This window comes from Mesocricetus auratus, unplaced genomic scaffold (assembly GCF_017639785.1).
Source record: "Mesocricetus auratus isolate SY011 unplaced genomic scaffold, BCM_Maur_2.0 Super-Scaffold_100027, whole genome shotgun sequence".
Classification (NCBI taxonomy): Eukaryota; Metazoa; Chordata; class Mammalia; order Rodentia; family Cricetidae; genus Mesocricetus; species Mesocricetus auratus.
In genome coordinates, this window is record NW_024429208.1 from 18,653,654 (window position 1) to 18,672,818 (window position 19,165).

General features: G+C 39.9%; 1 long non-coding RNA gene across 2 annotated transcripts in view; it reads left to right on the top strand.

Moving 5' to 3' along the window:
- The first annotated feature begins 6,050 nt into the window (after positions 1 to 6,050).
- Positions 6,051 to 19,165, top strand: part of LOC110341013 — a 328,392-nt gene continuing 315,277 nt past the window's right edge. For both annotated transcript variants that reach the window (XR_002382892.2, XR_002382893.2), the window contains exon 1: positions 6,051 to 6,242. This is a non-coding gene — a long non-coding RNA (uncharacterized LOC110341013). The remainder of the gene's footprint in view (positions 6,243 to 19,165) is intronic.

Genomic DNA, 19,165 nt, shown 5'->3' on the forward strand with positions numbered 1-19,165 from the left:
TAACATTAATATATGTTATCAGAATAGCAGTGGTATTTTCTCCTCTGTCTATCGATAGGTTCTTTGTTTTGATAATGATGCCAGGCATGGGATCCATCTTGTGGCATGAACTTTAAATGTAATCAGAAAGTGGTTATTCCAATGACATTTGTGCCACTATTGTGTCAGTGCGCAAATCTTTTCAGGCCAGATGTTATTGTAGCTCACAGAATTCTCAACTGGATAAGACGGATGATTACTTTTCTCCTCCTGTAGCATACAAAGTACATTCCAGCACTATGAAAGCTAGCCAATAGCTTCCTGGTGAGTATCAGCTTGCTATCTCCATGTTTTATTTTTCAAGTATGTGATGTCTTCAGAAATAGAAGGTATTTTTCTATCTTTCCCTACCCTAGCTCCAAATCCTGAGATTTCCATAGAATTTAAGGTATGCTTGAATTAGCACCAACAACAGAAGACACATTTTTGTTTTTTAAAATTGGGGTATAGTGGCTGTGGCTGCTCAGGACTTGGAGTGTGTTGTCTTTCTGATTTTACACTGTGAAATAGTTTTCAGAGACTGCCTAAGCCCCAAGAGGTCTAGAATCCTTTTGATTATGCCAATTTTGGAACCAGTGGTGTGCCAGTAGCTTGGAGCTGGGCAGAGTGGGCTGAGCCACAAGGCAGCAGATGCTTGCCACAGCCTGCACTGAGAAGCAGTGGTGTATGAGAGAGCATGTTCTTCAGAATTTAATCACAGCTTTCCTTGCCAGCTATGGTTCTAGCCAAGCTGTGTAAGCCTCATACTCATTATTTCCAATTTTGGAAAAAATAATGAGGATTAAATGAGATAACGCTTGTGTTAGCGCGCAGAATTAGCTGTCACTGGGCCTGGCACAGTTAATGCCCAGTCAGTGCTAATTGCTGAAGTAATCAGGACCTTTTCATGTACTTGGGACAGAAAGCCACACTCAGATTAGCGTGTGTAACATTCAAAATAAATTGGCTTACATAACACAAAAAATGTCATACTTAAATCCTCAAGGAGCTTACTGTTCCCTAGATCTAGATTCAGGAGACTTAGTTAAGTCAGCCCTTTGACTTCATCTTTCAAATTTACTTTGTGCTACTTTAAAAAAAAGTTCTTAGACCAATTACTTCTAGAATTTTCAAGCTCTCCCAGTAACTCCTACTGATGTTCTCTTTAAAGTTAGAAACCTCATAAGGACAGAGTATATTAATAATGATAGATAGATCTCATGGAAAGTTAAAATTGGTTAAATTGGGGTCACATGGCAATTATTCAATCAATCTAATCCTTTAGACCAGGGAAATGCATTTCTCTTATTGTGTAGAAAAGGTGACACAATCTACCCTTCAGGTTCCTGCCTTTGTGTCTTTGTCACTATGATGGACTCTACCTTCTTGGACCTGTGGACCAGAATAAACCCTTTCTCCTTTAAGCTGCATTAGTCAGGTGTTTTGATGAGGCAGCAACATGTAAAATAACCAAGGTGTTATGTAATCAACACACACACACACACACACACACACACACACACACGGCCACAATTTCTTACTTTGGTCATCTTGAACACAACTGTTAAGTTTTGGTTCAGTTTTCTGTAAAAGTTGGCATGTAGAAAGAAATGGATTCAATAAGTACATGAAGAACTTCATAACTCTAAAACATACTTAGTTTGCAAAGTTGTAGACAAATATAAAGTATGTTGCCCACTGAAGTTGAAGGTAACAAGACTCTACATACATATGAAGCATCTATGGAATTCTCCCTAGAAAGGTGCAGAAATCCTTCCTAATACAACTGATTAAATGCAAGTTGCATCCTGTGTTCATCTGAAATTGCACTGAGTTTCTAAAGTAAGTTAAGCAAGGTCTAATTAATTAGAATGGGTTTTATATGAAGTAGTGATGTAATGAACTGCAAACTCTTTGTGACTGACAAGCTATGCCTAAAGAAGAAGGGGTCATTATTTGATCATCTTATCTACAGAAAAGACAACTTAGATCTTCTTCTGGCTGTGTCACAGAACATGCTTGGGATGCACTGGGTGTTTCTAGCTAACTCTACAGCCCCTTACTGGGTCTCTATACCTACTCGGTTCACTGTTACTACTGACAACAGTAGGGAAATGGTTCTGGGAATGATAGCATATTTTCCTGAGTTTTTAAATGTCTAATTGCTTAAAATTCATGATCTTGTGTCTTACAACACATATAATTTGGTGTGATTATTTTTCTTGTTCTTAGGGAAAAAGAAATGAAGGTAATTTGCCCAACACTATACAACTAATGAGGGCAATAGATAAGACCCCAGCTCAGCTCTACTCAATTGCAAAGTCCATACTTATACTCCACCAGCATTTCTGAAGGTTATTTTGTCTCCTTTGTAACTTGTTTAGTGATCAGTCTAAAAGCAAATCCATATAATCCCTGAGCAACACTAAAGCCATGACCCGTTGTCAGTCCATCAAGGCATCATCTGTGGTGGAGGCTGCTTCTGCAGTGGCTAACTGTGCTCACTCGTTCCCCTCCCCTGCCCTCCAGCCACCAGCTGTACTTTGTCCAAGGTAAGCCCTAGAAATCCCTTTTAGTGCAGCCTATGTGAATCTTTAAAATCCCATTATTGGTTTCTGAAGGCTTCCATCCATCACCCCCTGATGATAAATCTCTAACGAGCCTTTTGCCCCTCCTTTCACTTTCGGATTCCCTCACCCTCAATAAATTTCTTGGTGAAGCCACAATTAATCTCGAGGAACGCATTAACCTTGTTCATATCAAAGTAACCCTGGAAGTTTTGCAGTTCCACGTGTAATGAACGCTGGGAACTTCACACTGGGGGGGTCTTTCCTTTCACCATATGCAGAAAGGTAAGGATGTACATTCTCATCCCTGCTCCCATTCATCTCTGCTCCCTAGCCAGGCTTGGCTATCTCCAATGCTTGCTGCTCTCCTAGTGTTTAAACAACTGGCTAATTAGTCAGCATTTTCCCTCTCTTCCCCACTTACCCTCATAAAAATCTCCTTGCATCATTCCCGGCTCTTAAGTGTCATTGTTCAATAAATTAATCTGTATTAAAAATTTAAAACCCTCGAGTTGCATGGAAAATTTAAAGCTTTTATTCAATCGATTAAAGAAAGAAAGAAAAAGGGGGGGGGGAAGCCTTGCTTGGTATTTGAGTGACTACATTTTTCTCCAGAAAAGTGCCATCTTTTTGTGTTCAGAAATTCAGCTCACTCTCAGTTGCTATGCTTCCAAAGGTAAGAAGGTTGATTAGTTCATCAAGATTCTGCCAGAATCCCTTCAAATAGCACAGTTATCTGGGAGCAGACTGCCAAGCAAGGATAGACATGCCCAGGTTCGGAAGGCAAGCTTTTACATAGAGCGTGATTGGTAGGTGGCAGGGGCACTTCTTATCACTTATCTGGATTCCCTTTGCTCATCTGACATGAGACTTAAGCTTGCAGCCTTTTTAAAAATAACATTTCAAATTCAGCCTTTAGAAGCATCTAGGAAGCATATGCAAATCATTTGAGGGGGACATCTTCCCCGCCATTAGGCCATTAATAGTTACTAACATCACAATGAGGCTTGGTTTTGACTCACTTTCATGGCCCCCAAAGGGTAAGAAGAAATGTTAGATGGAGACATGACTTCCGGGTGGAAGGGATATCTGCAAAGCTGTATGTTAGTCTGGATGGGATTCAGGACAGTCATAGCGAAGACTGTGTGGGTTGGCGACATAGATGAGTTGGAGGAAGAATACTTGCAATGTTGAAGCGAGCAGAGAGTCTGGGAAGACGCTGAAGTGTGTATGTCCATTTTTCAATTTTGTTGGAGGCTCAAACTTACTTTTAAAATGGATAACTTAAAATCAATACTTGTTTCTCTTCCTCTTATGACAGGAAACTGCAACAGAGAACAAAGTGAAGACACGAGACGTGTGATTAAATTGGCCCGGCAGTACGTGTTCCTCGTGGAATTTTCTAACCGAAGTCACAGATCTAATGAAACCACAATGATGTATGGTTGTCAGATGGGAGTTTTTCCATGCTCCCTAGGAGAGCAGCCCCTTTAGGCTCAGTTAACTGACATGTTTTATTAATATAAAGCCTCAAAAATGTAGGTTAGATGAAAGGAAAAGAGTATAGGGACGTCATGGCGTATTTTCTTAAAATAACTTTTATTGAACTTATTCTTTGATGATTTAATAATGTAGATAGTGCTTTCTGATCTCTGTAACTCCCCTCTCATCTTCTCCCACCTGGATTACTTCCATTTCTCACATTCACGACTTGGATTTGTTTTGAGGCCCATTGAGTTTAATCAGTTTCCCCATGTGACCATTGGTTTGCGTTATCTTGTTGTACATTCCAGTGGGTACGTAGTTGAAAACAATGAACACCTCTCCTCAAGAATCTATTAGTAGCAAATAGTTGGAGCAGGGGTGAATAGAGCCCCATTGGTTCCTCCTGATCATTCATTTGCTGTTAACAGTCCCAGTCTTCTGCTGGTCCCACATTGCAGGGAGCCACAGCTGCTGTGAGTTTGTGTTTGCAATGGTTGTGCCATGTCCAGAAGCCAGTATTCCTTGACCTTTATTCCTGTGTTATGGGATAAAGTCTGAGGGGTGGTATGAATGTCTTATTTAGGGTCAAGTACTCAAAGCCATTCCCATCATGAGAACTGGTGTTTCTCACATTAGCTGAGTCTTACTGTGAAGTTTCTCTGATCAAGGCTGGAGTAGCATCTGTCTACGGGTATAAACAAATGTTTAGATGGCAGTTTGAAGCCATGCCAATTCAGCTAAACAACAGAAATAGGTGTGCTATAGTGCCAAGTACCTTCTCAGCTGCTGTTTTTCACATGAGTCCCTCTTGTGAAGCTGGCAGTGAGTACAATTAGAGTGACTGTCTACGCTATAATCCTATAGTTAGCTACCACTTTCCCAGTGGGCGCTTCCTTCCTCGCTGGTCAGTATCATGACTCATAGGATTTGAAGTGGGAAAAGACTTCCTTCTCATCCAGTACCACGTGTGGTGCCTTCTAGGGCTACCAAAGAGGAAGCTTCCAGATCATTTCAACTTTATTTCTTTGCGTCTTGCAACTAAGGTGTGTCCAGCAATAGGACCTTGTCAACTACCTCTGGTGGGCAGCCAAGAGGAGTGTAAGGGTCATCATTGCCTGGGGGACCAGAGGAGACTCCCTGTGTATCATGTGAACCACAGCAGATCAGCCACTACTTCAATCTAATTGCTGGTCTGATAGAAGGCAACCATTAAAATGTCAAGAGGTCAAACCTGGGATCTTCAAAATTCTATTGCAGAAAGATTTGCATTGAGAGCTAGTTGGTAAAATGAGAGTTACTATTATTGAGAAAAAATAAGTGGGGCAGACTAAGAAGAAAACACGATGAATATCTAGAAACCCAACAGCTGCAACTCCTTTTTTTTTAGTAGACACAGTCAGAGGGCTCCTGAACAATTACACAGCAGAAAATGACAGCAAACTCATTGATGAGAATTTTAAAATAGGACCCAGTTATTCTGAATAACCGAATAGAAATCTACATGAATAGAAAAAAAGTCTTCAAATGAAAGTGTAATGAGATTCTGACAAAATGAAAAAAAGATAGTTGTCTGTAACAAACAAATGCTGGAAGTCAAATCTTGAGCTCATTTTCCCAAGGTCTTAGGAGCATGGTCTCTGATTCTTTTGAACGGCCTTGGGCATTTTCTTTGGTTCTGTAGTTGGCAGTGTGCTGGTTAAGTCAACTTGACACAAACCAGAATCACCTGGAAAGAGGGAACAAGAGTGAAAATTGCCTCCACCTGATTGGTCCTTGGGCTTGTCTGTGGGTCATTTTCTTGATGATGAATGTGGGTGAGCCCCACTCACTGTGGGCGGTGCCATCCCTGGACTTTTATAGGAAAGCAAGCCAGTAATGGTCTTACCTTCATGGCCTCTGCCTCCAGGTTCCTGATCTGCTTGCATTCCATTATTATTATTATTATTATTATTATTATTATTATTATTATTATTATTTAATCCGTTTCAATCTGCACTTTAAGGAGTAAACAAGCAAAAACACTTTTATTTAATTTGCACTTAAGAGAGAAAACAAGCAGAACTGAAGAGAAAACAGAGCCTGCCTGGAGAGCTCCCTGAACAAATAAAGACAAAGAAACACAGGCAGACGGGGCTCAGGAAGCCATCTGAGCAGCAGGAAGCAGAAGCTTATGTGAGTGTTCCTGCACCCAGGGGTGCTTCGGGATCTGGGCCTTGTTCAACCGCTCTGAGGGATCCTATCTAAGCAGCTTGGAGATTAAGTCCTGGGCTCCCAAGGGCACCGATTCCAGAAACCTCAAATCCACAGTGATGTTGCCTTTATAAGTCACTTTGTCAGTGCTGCTCTCAAAGGGTGGCTGTCCCACCAGCAGCTCATAGCAGCACTCCACGAGTGACTGAGACATGGAAATGTAAGTCAAACAAACCCCTTTCTCCCCAAGTTGCTTTTGTTCATGATGTGTATCACAGCAACAGAAAGCAAACTGGAGCAGTGGCAGAAATGGGGTTTGCGGTAGCCACGGGACAGCAGAAAGAATCACTTTAAAACTTGAATTTGGCTTATTTGGTCCTTTTGTTATTATTTGCTTTGGTTGTGAGGCTGGCCTTTAATGCCTGAGCCCTATTACTATTAGTTTTAGATTTGCCTGTTTGGACTTTCAGGAGAGAAAGAAAGGGTGCGGATTTAAGTTCATGGGTAAGTGGGGAGGAGCCGCTAAAGGGGAAGGCATATTGATTTATATGAAAATAAAATCTAGTTTCAGTTAAAAAAACAAAACAAAATCCAAACCCAAAGAACTTGAATTTAACTGTATTTTAACCCTTTTTGTTAATTTTATACACAAATGCAATGCATTTAGGTGGTAACCATCTTCCCTTCTCCAAATCTTCATCCTACCCCGACCACCACAACCATATCCTCTCCCTAAGTCTTAAGTTGCCCATGTTGGTTAATTCACTGCTGCTAAGATTCCACGTGCTTCCCCTTTAGATTCACAGCTCTCTCTTGCCGGCTTCGACTCACGGGTATCTTGATAATGACTAATTTACTCACCATCTCTACATTTTTTTTTGTCATTTGAGAGTGTGATATGAATGGAATCATATAGTGTGTGAGCTTTTGGATTTGCTTCCATATCCACAAAATGACTTTAAGTTCCAACCAAATTTATGTTTCGGTATTTGGTGGGAACTCATTCTAAACTGTGGAATATTAGTCCATGGATGTACCGTGTGGTAACCACTGTCTTATAAGGGGATATTTTGGTTGTTTCCAGTTCATGAATATTAAAAATGTAACTCGTTTCTATTACACATACACACATACAAACAGAAATCTAAGCTATTTACTGTGGTGTTCTTGATAGAGATAAAAAGAAATAAGAAAACAAATAAAAGCCAGAAAGAATGAAAAAAATGAAGACAATATGCAAAAGGAAGTGGAAAACATGAAACAAAACCAGGTTTTTTTTTCAAGCTCTTGTGAAAGTGCCCGGCTTATGTTCTGTCCTTTACAGTCCTCACCACCCGCCCTTTTGTTCATGAAGCAATACTAATGGGCACAGGTTACAGGCAATGAAACTGAGGCATGACACCCACTGTTAGACAGCTCTCACAAACTCTGGTATTCACAGCTGAGAGCAGTCTTTGTGGCCTGAGCAATTCTATTCTGCTAATTTATATCGGGTTTTATAGATTTGCATTTGGAAGCTCAGCATCGAGTCTTCCACGTGTCACCTGTGAGGCACAATTCTGATTCCTATCAACTTAGTTATTAAGTGGCATAAGCCAGGATGAAAAGACGCACAGATAAAAATTCTCCAGTTTATAGAACATGTAACCTAAAGTAAGATGGTCGGTCACGGGATCTATTTCTCTGCCTGTAACTGTGAGATGTGATATATATGGCAAAAATTATTCCCTTCTCTTCACAAGACCCCATCCTAGCCAAGGAGCTATTGGCAGTTATTGGTGCTGGGGTAGGGTTTTCTTTTCTTCAGTGGTGTAGCTGTTTATTTGATAAGTTGCACATGCTCCTGTAGGGAAGTAATCTCATACACGTGTGTGTGGAGGACACCCTAATCAAAACTTAGCAGGTAAGTATTTTTTTAAGAATGAAAGTGGGAAGAAAACTTTTTGGGGTTCAGAGGGAGTGGTAAGATAGGATAATGTGGGGTAAATTTGATATGATAAATACATGGAAACATATATGAAATTATCAAAGGATAACTAAGAATATTTTCAGCATTGAAAAAATACTCCCTTCTGTCCACTGAGATTCCTAGATCATACCTGGCATACAGTGGTGATCAATAACTGGAACATAAGAGATCATGAGGTGAGGAAAAGAAGCAGAGGAGAAATGTGACTATTTGGTGGAGTGCTTGCTGCAGGCACCCATAGGTGGCTCTGGTTACAGATAACCCAGCTGTATTTGGGGACAGAGTAGACCAGAATATTGCCAGAGACTGATATTTTTTGCTCTACTCCAGGGATTGTGTTATTGGAGAAAAAGAAACTAATCTGTGAAGCTTCGAAAGACATAGCTTTATATTTGGGGTTAGAAGTCAGGACTCATAGGGTGGCAGAGAAGTAGTAAACTAAGCAAGTGATATGGATAGGCCTGAGCCATTTACTCACATTAGAACCAATAGTAGAGCGTATTCATTGGCTTTTTCTTTTCTTTTTTCCTCCTAAGAAACCAAATTATGGGACCATAAGTTAGAATCAGATCGCTGGTCCAGATTCTCCTTAACCATGCTGGCCATGGTAGTATGTGGGCTTTAGCAATATATATGCATGTATATATGCATGCATGTATTGTGCACCTGTGTGTGCATGCCTATGTGTATGCATATGTGTATGTGTAGTTTTATTTAGTTACCAAGGTGGCAGAACTGGTTTGTAAATGGCCTTATGTTGTGAGCATGGTGAATCAATGTTTGCTTCCATCTCATGTAGGGAAACAACAGCCGTTTGATTTGACTGAAATGTTAAGATTTGCCAAGATTTTTAATGACAGAGACCAGATTTCTCTCTCTCTCTCTCTCTCTCTCTCTCTCTCTCTCTCTCTCTCTCTCTCTCTCTCTCTCTTTCTCTCTCTCTCTCTCACACACACACACACACACACTGAGAGAGAGAGAGAGAGAGAGAGAGAGAGAGAGAGAGAGAGAGAGAGAGAGAGAGAGAAGAGAGACAAGATGTCCTACCTAACAGCAATGGGAGATGTTTCTGTGCTAGAATTTGATGTTTGCCAACCTCAGTACCAAACAGAAACAGTCAGGAACTAAGGCTTCTGCTTCACAGATGAGCACTTATTCTTGTCTGAGCCACATTGCTTATCTAAGAGCTACTGTGTGATGGTCACTGAAGGTTCTCCTGATTGGTGACTGCTGTTTTCTCTTCTTGGCTGGGTTACGAGAGGTAGGCAGCACCTTGTCTCAGTGTAATGTCCATTCACAGAGGATGTGGAGCACAGTGGGCAGTCTTGGGTGGTAGTAATCTTTGTGATTCCAGGTGCAGCATCATTGCTTTAGTCTTCCCATCATGTCTTCATTTGGACCATGCTGCAGCCTTAATGTCCAACACCCTGGTTCAGGGCAGGTGGATGAGCATTCTGATGGTCCCTGAAGGTGCTCGTCTTATAACAGTGGCCCTTCGAACTGCCTCTGCAGAGCTCTTGAACAATCAGATATTCATAAACTATCTTAAACTTGAGAGAAAGGAAACGACCCACCTCATTCATACTACAATTTGGTGCCGGCAATGGTCTCTAATGTTCTTGAGTCGGCTAGAAGTGTAAGACTATATCCACTGATATGAGGATGCCTACTATTTATAGAGAGCTTATTTATGTCTGCATCACATTTAAATATAGATTGCGACACTTAATGCCTGGTTTTATAACATGTCATTCACAATCCATTAAGTGTTTTATTGCATGAATTGTATAAGAAACAGATTTATAGCCCTCAATTATGGCATTAATAAGGGATGATGGAATCTCACTGAAGATGTATTTCCCTTTAGTTTCTGCAGAACTTTATTGTTGCAGCAAGATGTGAATTAGATTCTTAATGTTTTATAATAAGACTGGAAGCCAGTGTTCAGATAGGCAGAAGGTGCAAGAAAAACTTTAATATCCTCCCTGATGATTGTGGCTGTAAAACTGGGGTAGAAATAATACTGATAGCATGTGTTGGGTATTTTAAATCAACTTGGAAAAAATCAAGTTAGGTTTGGCCCAAGGGTATATGGTTGTGGCCCTATTTCTAAAATGCCTCTTTCTAGGTAAGAACCCCAGTCACTCACAGCAAGGCAGCTTACTTTTTATTTTGTCATGAGAATAGAGATCCTCAAATTTTCCATTGTATGTATTAAGAGGAATAAAAGTAACACCTTATCTTTAATATCTAGAGGGTATGGGGGATAACCAGTTGATGAATATGAAAGGGACAATATATGTGCCAGTAATAGGATTAAAAAGAAAAGGACCAAAGATGAGAGGGCTTGAAGTTAGAGAAACAACTAAGGGTTGAGTAAATATCTACTCAATCCAGAAGGTCATACAAAGAACATTATCTGAGAGGGTTAGGGACCAGGGATGGAGCACTGGTGTAGGAAAACATTCCAGGAGTTCAGAGAATTGTAGCATGCCCAGGATGAAGCTTAAGAAGGGCCTAGGGAGACCTGGTGTGTGTGTGTGTGTGTGTGTGTGTGTGTGTGTGTGTGTGTGTGTGTGTGTGTGTGTGCTTGTTCAATGGTAAATATTAATAATGTTAAATGTAGTGGTGTATCTAGTGGCAGCAATCCCCGGGCTACATTTTCTGCCAGTGCTGTTGAAACATCACCTGGAAGAGGGAGCTTGTAACATTTCCAGGATATGATCACCTTGCTGCTGTTGGTATTTGCCAGGCAGAAACCAGAAGCAATTCTACATTTTGAGGACTCGGTGGGGCTTAGGGGTGATCAGGTGCAACCTCTACCCCGGGCAGTGTGTGAGTCTGCAGACTTCCCTCAGAGAACTCTGTCTGCAGCATGCATCACAGGTGTTCTTAAGCTTTCTGGTTGATCCCCAAGCGGGAGGTCTGAACTCAGGACCAGCTTTACTGCTAAGGACTTTGGACCATTTAAAATGTTTGACTTGCATTCATAAACACTGATTTGCATCTTATAGTTAAAGGGTTGTCTCCACTCTTTTGTAAGCGGTGCATGCCAATTAAATCTGATTTCTTTGTGTAAGGGAATCATTCAGACTGACAGTGGAGCCCCATGTATTTCCTGTGTATCATTTCAAACATCACAACAATAAAGGTCTCTTAATACTTTTAATGACTCATTCTCTTTTGATGTGGGCATGATGAGTTTCATTTATTAATTTCTGTTCTAATGTACTTCCAATACAGTGGTAGTGGTGGATCATTATCAACTAAGAGCTTTGCCACATTGCATTTAATGCTTTTTATGCAAGGTACAGCACAATTGAGTAGAAATAACTTGGACAATCATGACATGCAGGCTTAGAGCAAACTTTAGAGGTCAATTGTTGGAAATTCAAAGATGCAGGGTAGCTTGCCCAACACTAGTGAATTTAAAAAGTTTCAGTGATATATGTGTTACTTTGGACTTCATGACAGGCTTTTATGTAAGACTATGACTAGGTGTCTAGAGAGATTGCTTAATGGTTAAGAGTACTAACTGCTATTCCAGAGGACCTGGGTTTTATTTCCAGCACCCACAGGACCAGGATGCTCACCGTCATTTGAAAAACTCTAGTTCCAAGGGATCCAACATCTTCTTCGGCTTCTGGAGATAGTAGGCACACTGGTGGTGCCTATCTTCCAATGGCCCTGTCAGCCTGTACCACATAGATGTAGCTTCTGTCTCATCAGTTTTCCAAAACCAGGACTCACATTCCTGCACAGAAATAGTACCTCCCAGATGATTCATTCCAGCTCCCACATGACATACAGCTAGTGTTAAGCCCCTTCACAGAGTCAGTCTTCTCAGTGGGATCCTAATCTGCAGTTTTGCTTGCTTTGGATTTAGTGCCTGGCTAATGTTTCTACCAACTCCACAGACCCTAATTTTCATACTTCTTTTTTACTCCCTATTGTAGATGTTGAGATAGTAATATTTTTAAACTTAAGTAGTCAACTGTGTCATAGTCTGCAGGATCTTAAAAATCTGTCAGATCCCCAGTTCTAAAGACTTGTTTGTATAGGTTCCTCTAGACAAAACTGTCTGTCTGTCTGTCTGTCTATCTGTCTATCTACCTACCTAATGACATCATGTTCCCCCTTCTCTTTCCTCCCTCTATTGACTCCCAGATACCAGATATATCTTTCAATTCATCCCCCACTCACTTTCAAGTTGATAGCCTCTTTTCCTTTTATTGTCTCCCCCAAACATATATGCACCAATCCATACGAATGCAACTTTGTGAGTTTTTTTTGTATATAGTTTTATGGCTGACCACTTTGCACTGAGTAACTAGTAAGTGGATTCATCCTTGGGAGAAGCTAACTCTCCCTCAGCAGTCATCAGTTGCCTATTTTTTTTGTCTAGGGGTGAGACCCTGTGAAACTTCCCCCTTCCATATTAACATATTTACTGATATTGCATATTAGCATATCTATTGATATTGCTATTGTGCTGATCTTGTTCATGTAGCCACTTCTATGAGAGACTGTTTCACAGTGTATGTCTCAGTATTTTGTTTTTTACAGTCTTTCCACCATCTTTTCTGCCATGTTCCTTGAGCCAGAGATGGAGGAACTATGATGCATATACATATTGGGGCTGGGCTCCCCACAATGCAATTATTTCTGCATTGTGTTTTTCTGTGATGGTCTACATTTGTGAAGAGAGGCTTCCTCAATTAGGAGTAATTGCTACACTTATCTGTGGGTATGAATATAAGATTTAGAATGTAGTGATGAATTATGCTAGTTTAGCAAAGTGACAATAGTATATTATTGTCTAAGGACTACCTCACTAGCTCCAGAAGCTAATTAGGTTTGTAGTACCAGGTGTCATTTCCCTTCTGTTTAGTAGACCTAGAAAGACAAACATTGCATGTTCTCTCTGACCTGTGGTTCTTAGCTGCAAATTCTTAGATATGTGTACACAATATAGAGTAACCACAGGAACCAGGAAAGAATAAAGGGACCCTAGGTGTGTGTATGTGTATTATGATGGGAGTAGTTGGATACAGGTTATATGAAGTAAGAAGTGGAAAAATGGGGAGGAGGAAGGAAAACCAATCCAGAAGGAGAAGGAGGGACAGATGAAAAAAATAACACCAAGGTTATTTAATAAAGCCTCAAGGAATCATATCACTTTATATTTACCTAAAATTATATACAATATATGTGTGTGAATATGTGTATAACTTAAAGGAATTTAAAATGTTTCCCACAAGAACCATTGTAGATGGAAGTTTCTGTCTCGCTTGGTCCTGAAGCTGTTTAGTCCCAAATAAACACACAGAGGTTTATATTAGTTATAAACTGTTTGGCCTATGGCTCAGGCTTCTTATTGGCTATCTCTCTTAATTATTAACACATTTCCATTAATCTGTGAATCTCCATGTGGTCTTCACTTACCGGTGATGCCTAGGTCTCTTGCTTCCTTGGCAATTACATGGTGTCTCACAGACTCCATCTACTACCTTTCTCTATCCCTGTTTGGATTTCCTGCCTGTCTAAATCCTGCCTGTCCATTAGACAAAACAGCTTTATTCATCAACCAATAAGAGAAACATATATTCACAGAATATAGAAGGACATTTCCCATCTAACCATAGACTAGTAGAAAACCCAGTACCAAGCAGGAGAAACCTCGTTTTAATGGTTGGACAGGGTAGTCCAAGTGACTTCCAAAACAATATAGACTATCAGTGTAGCCCTTGAATGCCTCTCAGAGGTTCTGAGATATTGAGAATAAATCCCTATTGCTGAAGGCACCTCACACTTAGCACACAAGACTTAAGCATTTTGATCTAGATCTAGCCTGACAGTCTCTTTTCAGTGGTTAGGTTTCTCTATAGTTTAGGAAAATTCTGTATAAGTTGTGAAGGGGGTGGGGTAGGGCAAAGCAATGAAACAGTGCTACCCAGCCGCATCACCTATGGACCATGAGAATGGCTTGCATGGTAAAATACACATAAAAGTGTAATAGGTGACATTCACATGTCCATGGTAACGAAATCGGTGTTGTTCTTTTGAGCGTTGTGGTGTAGAAAAGACAAGGGCGTCATCAAATATGCTGCCTGAAGGATGTAGCAATGTGAATGAATATCAGTAATAACATTTTTTAGTAACTAATAATGGGAAACACCCCTCTACCTTCTAACTAGAAGTAAGTTTCTCTAACCCTAACCCTGACAGTTGGGGAACATTTTCTTTCATACTGAAAAATGCTACAAAATTCCCTTATTGTTAAGGGGACAATGAATGACAGTTTTCTTTTTTAAAGTACATTGCTACATTTTAATGTTCGGCAATCCAGGAATATAAATAAGTTCTTTTAGAGGGTGATAAAATGAGCAGTTCATATTTGAGCATGAGAGAAATTTTGCAGAGGGTAAGATGTTTCTAGAATATCCTCTCTGATCAATTCTATACTTATTGATAATATATCACTTACTGATATGTAATTCCATCATGAAGAAGAGGCTCTGAATGTATCTTTTTGCCTTTACATTGAGTTAATGGTAAATCTTTTACCCTGAGAAAGAAACATCCTTTTCTACTTTTTTCTGTGCTTTAATACATTACTTATACCTAGAACTCACATATCCAGGGTCTACACAGATTTAGAGTCCACACATCCAGAGCCTTCATAAATGTAGAACCCAACCCAGCAAGCCAATTCACCTCTATTGATTTGATCAATTTGTAGTCTAGAGAGAATAAAAGCAATAAAGATGACATGTTTACCAATGTGACAGTGCCAAACGGAATAGTCAAGGAATCAGATAAGCAAATGACTGAAGTTGTTCAACATTAATATTCTGCTGCTGGTGCATAACTGGGATGGAGCAGAGAGGCATTGGAAGGCATCATAGTGTGAAACACAGTGTGCTGGGAGACCCCAGAAAGCCTACAGAAAGCTTCATGACATGCTTGCTCTTCTGTGTGGGTAAATTTCTACACACTGCACATCAGCTGTATCCCTGTATCCTGCCCACAGTCTTGGCAAGGACATTCTCGCTTCCAGCTGCCTCTGCTAACCCTTTTCTACCACCACTGACTCAAGTCTTGTACCACCAAAAGCTCATTTCTAGATGGGGGAAATGGAAACGATTATGAATTTTAACCTCACAGGATGATTGAAAAGGGTGAAATGGTATAGCTGACAAATTACCACATTTCCTAGAACTTCAAGTTTCACAAATTTATTTTGTTGTAATCATAATTATGTTGATCACTGGCAATGCCAGAATGTGTAATACCTCCTCTCACAGCACGTCTGCTTAATAGCGGAACTGGGCGTACAGTCTGACCCTTTATGCTTTGCCGAATCCGCTCTCCCCAGCTTTTGGGAGCTGTTTCCTGATTAAGGAGTTTCCTTCTCTACTGGAGCAGGAGCTCAGCCTGCTGTTGCAGCTTGTAAGTCCTTCTCCATTATCACCCCTGTCGAGTGAGGAGCTGCTGTTTCTCCCACTAATCAGCAGAGCGATTGCCTATCGAGGGTCAGTGGTATTGATGGCATCTACTTCTACCGGGAATTGGTGGCCCATCCGTCACTATTAGTGCTTCCCCCAGGGCTCCCACGACGTTACAAGGTGGCATTACAGGTTAAAAAAAAAGATTCTGAGTTGCTGGACAGGCAGGGTTGATGCAGTGTGTGAAGGTCAACAGGGAATAGAACTGAGTTGTGAGTTTCTACTTCAGCTGAGAGGCAGGCCTCTGCTAATGTAGAAAGGTCCCTAAGCAAAAGTGCTATTTGTCCTTTGTATTTTATTTGGTTAAAGCTGCTTCCCTCATACATACCCTTCAAATGGCCCATCTTTGGTTGGTTGAATTATGTATTATGTACACAAATAATATATTATATACATATATATGTATCTCTCTCTCTATATATATATATCTCACATCAGATCGATGATTAAAAAAATAAGCAGTCACATGGGAGTCCTTGTTGAAAACCTGCCTTAGATTTCTGGAGGGATATTCCTATGGAGGGATACCTTGTTCAGCCTAGATACAGTGGGGGGGGCCTTGGTCTGGCCCCAAATGATGTGACAGGCTTTGATGTTTCCCATGGAAAACCTCATCCTCTCTGGGGAGTGGATGTGGGTGGGGTATGGAGAAGGTGGGGGGAGTGGAAGGACAGGATGGAGAGGGAACTGGGATTGGTATGTAAAATAAGATATTTTTAAAAAAAGAAAACCTGCCTTAGTAACACTCAGTCCTTGAACATAGAGGGCCCCCAACAATCATGGGCTGTGAGTCACAATGACCTCTCTCCTCATGTAGTAATCAGGAGAAGTTGTTTTTGGAAATACATACACATCAAATTCCTGGTGAACTTAGAATAACTATTTAGACTGTGATTTTATGATATGTATAATCTAACTTTAAAATGTGTGGCTGTGGTTAATACATTAGGACTGTCCCTGACATAAAGAAAGGAAATATGAACATGCAAATTCATAATTTTCCAAGAAATGACAAGGGGAAGGGTGGCTCTGAAATAGGAGAAACTGGTCATATATTTAATGAAGGAAACCAAATGGTTTCATAGCTTGCAAAGCATTGTGCAACAATCAAATACACATTTTCTTTTTGCATTAGCACACACAGTTAGAAATATGTATGCATAACTATGAATTGTTAGGAGCTAGTAAGAATTTGTCTATCTCCAGGTAGCTTTCTGAAGTGAGTGTTATCTGTCTTCCAGAAATGGCTCTGAGATACTGTGTTTTATGATTTGAAGCGTGTTGTATTAGCCGAAGCCTTAATTTTATGAACCACTGAAGGCAGAGTCCATACCCTAAGTATAATGGCAGAGGGGGCTGTGCCCAGTAAGTGTTAAGAACTTATCAATTGCCTCATTTTCTGAAGGAGGGAGACATCTTGAAAGAGATATTGGAAAACACTCATGAAATTGAAGTATGCGTCCTATTGGTCTATTTTTGTTTTACTTTAATTGGTCATTATTAACAATATAATAATATGACTCAAAATGATATTTTGACATCTATGTATATTTCCATGAACAAATCAGAGAAACTACATAATTCATCACCTCAAATATTTATCATTTCTTTAAGTGAAAATCTCTAAAATTGCTCCCCTCTAATCATTTTTGAAATACACAGTAGTAACTAGTTCCCTGCCCAGAACTTGCTCTCCCTAGCTGAGTCTGTCAGTTTTGACCTCTTGTAATTGTTGTGTCCATTCACACCATGTTGCCCTTTCTTAAGGCCTAACAAATCCTTAAGTTCTTTCTCTCAGATGTATTTCTTTGACTCTTACATGTAGCAAACTTGATTTGTAAAACAACCATAATAATGTTCTAGGTTGAAGTTTCAAAACAACCAGGTTAAAAGTACAAATTCTGTCAATAATGTAAGCATTTTCAAATATGTGGAGAATTCTATTAGGAAGACAGATTATCCAAGAAGCTGACAGGTTTGTACAGCCATATTGCTTTAGCAACACAACTCTTGTGTGTCCCTATGCTCAAAAATCACTAAAGTAGCTTAATGATTCATTTCATTTCAATTATTTTCTTGCTGTGTTTTTTTCCATGAAAAATATGAATTTGTCAGTCTGAGTCTGACATTAATTTAATTAATTTTACCAGAATCATTGCTAACTAAAATCATGGGCATTGATTTTATGAGGTATGCCAGGGAATTCATCAAAATAGAATTTGAAAGAGAAAAAGTTTGGTTCTTTCTAATTGCTGGGAACCAGTGAGATTCAAGTCCAGGGTCACAGAGGTGAATAGAAATGATTTGTTAGTGTAGATGTAAGCAGATATTTTCCCAGAAGGTCATCAACCTCTTAACTTCAAGTTTAAGAGCACATTAATGATTTCAGACATGTGATTACCCTCCTTAAGAGTTCTGTGGGAAAAAATACCCCAAGTTCCCTTTATAGACTGCATCCTGTGGGGAAGAAAAGCCCATGGCAAGAGTTAGGATATTTTTGAGACTGGAGTGTGGATTTCTCTCCTTTGATCGTCTGACTTGATTTAATTCTACTAAATGTCAATTTAGAGTGTTGGAGATATGGTAGAACACACAAGACTAACTTCTATTTGCACCAGGAACTTCTGTTCTAATGAATAAAATACATAATATATGGACCTGTGATTTGAAATTGTGTGATGTAATTAAATACAAGAACATATTGGCAAGGACTGAAGTGATTTAGATAAATTAGTTACGTCTAGTTCTGTGAAGTTGAGAAATCTGGGATGAACAGAGAGGGAGACAGGAAGGACAAAATGATAGTTTGTTGGAAATAATTCCAGAAAAATGACATGGAATGAGCATGTTTGTCTCTGTGAATCCTATTTTCTAGTTCTGATAGGCAATTATGTTTTAATTGAGACATTTCCAATGGGCGTGTTGACCCAAGATGAGTGCTTCTGAACTTGATGTGAGTTCTTCTTGGTGCAAACCAGACAGAAGCTTAGTAGAGTAGGTCAGCCTGGCATTTTATCAATGATCCTGTTCCCACCTTGGCAAATGAAACTTTCAAATATGGTGGGTGATGTTTCTGGGAGTGTTGAAGCATCAAAAAATCAACTATTCTAAGTGTCTACTTATTTAACTCAGTCAGGCTGCAGTTGACAGTTTGGCCAAGCTGCTTCCCTTTCAACTGCATAACATAAGACTCATTCCTTTTTCTAAACTTCTCATAGTTAGAAAACAAGTGACAACCATATAGTCACTAAAACTGTAGGCAAGGTAAAAGCAATAGTGGTAGCGTAAGAGTGGACTGACCCATGAGACACAGTACTCCAATCCCCAATATCAGTCTTCTCCATAACCTTTGGGAGACAAGCTGGCCATCACCTAGGACTGGCTTTGAAGTGATACTCCCATGAGCAGCAGATACCAATAATATAGAT